The 1469-nt window shown below is 28.4% G+C and overlaps 1 pseudogene; it reads right to left on the reverse strand.

Moving 5' to 3' along the window:
• Positions 1–248: 248 nt before the first annotated feature.
• On the reverse strand, positions 249–367 carry LOC116551085 (annotated as a pseudogene).
• Positions 368–1469: the final 1102 nt, after the last annotated feature.

The raw sequence follows: 1469 nt of genomic DNA on the forward strand, positions 1-1469 counted from the left end.
GTATAGTATATATACACATTATATGTACATACACATTTTTATATACCATATATACTCTCTCTCCCTCTCTCTCTATATATATATTTATCTACTGAAAAGTTTATTACCTTATGGTTTCAATAGCTATACACACTTCAAATATTTATAGAGCAGAAAAACTGCCTACTATATTTAACTTGATCCTTAACATTTCTGTCGTTCTTAATTCTTGATATTCCAGGTTTTCTTTTTTTTTTTTTTTTTTTTTAAGCCTACAGCACCCTGTACTCCCGTGCGGTCTCCCATGCAAGTACTAACCCGGCCCAACCCGGCTTAGCTTCCAAGATCAAACGAGATCACGCACGTTCAGGGTGGTATGACCATAGACAGCACCCCAGCTTTTCTTCTTATATCATTTTCTTCCATCTGAAAACTTTTTTTTATTTTTAGCAATTCTTATAGAGCAAATATACTGACATTAACTTCTATTAGTTTTCATTAAACTGAGAAAATCTCTTACTTTCCTTCTTAAAGTATATTTTCATTGGATACAGAATTCTGGGTTTACCTTTATACAACTCTATAAATGACTCCCACTTTTTTTTTAGCTTGGTAATGACAGATGAGGTTAGAGAGGACAGCAAATTCCAAAACATTAGGCGTGTCTGTCTCTGGAAATAAGTTCATCTTTCACATCTTTAGAGCTACAGGAAATCACAAAAATATTTTAACTGCAAAAGGTATTTACACTTCTAAGACTTTATCAAGATCACACTGGTAATAGTTTAGAAAACATATTTTTAGAAGAAAAACTGATTTAATACCTCTTATATTATTAGATTATTAAATATATTGTTACAAATTCATTGTTTTATTTAATCTAATAATATGTTCTATGCTAAAATTTATAAAACTTTCACAAGTATTTTAAAATTTATAAAAATTTCATAGTATTTTAAACATGATTTGCCAATTTTTCTTTCTATGTTCCCCCTTTCTTCTTATGAAAGCATTTATCCTTATCGTGTTTTATAATATGTTTGTGGTCTACAAACAAATCCCAAAAGGAAATCTTTAATAATATAACCATGGATATCTTAGATTTTCTATAATATAGTTAAATCTTTGCCATCATAGAACATTGTGAAATTCAAGTAAGGTTAATTGAGTTTTTTATCACAATAATTGGAATAAGGAAAGAAAACTAACTCAATGTGGGTAAATTGAGCTCTCTCACATGGCAGTTTAAAATAATAATTTTAATGATTGTGACTGAGAAAAATTATATGAATGATAGATATTAAAGAAGGATGTTTTTCAAAGGTCTTAAATAAATTACATAGAACAGCATGTGATAATTATTTCCTGGGAGAGATTTTTCAACTCTTCATTGGATTCAGTATGATATCAAGTGTCCTCAAAATTAATATTTTTCTTATTTTTATTTGTTTTATGTTTTTTTAGAAACAAAATAACATACCTTCCATATT

This window comes from Sapajus apella, unplaced genomic scaffold, assembly GCF_009761245.1.
Source record: "Sapajus apella isolate SASKATOON/1434 unplaced genomic scaffold, GSC_monkey_1.0 scaffold8, whole genome shotgun sequence".
NCBI lineage: Eukaryota > Metazoa > Chordata > Mammalia > Primates > Cebidae > Sapajus > Sapajus apella.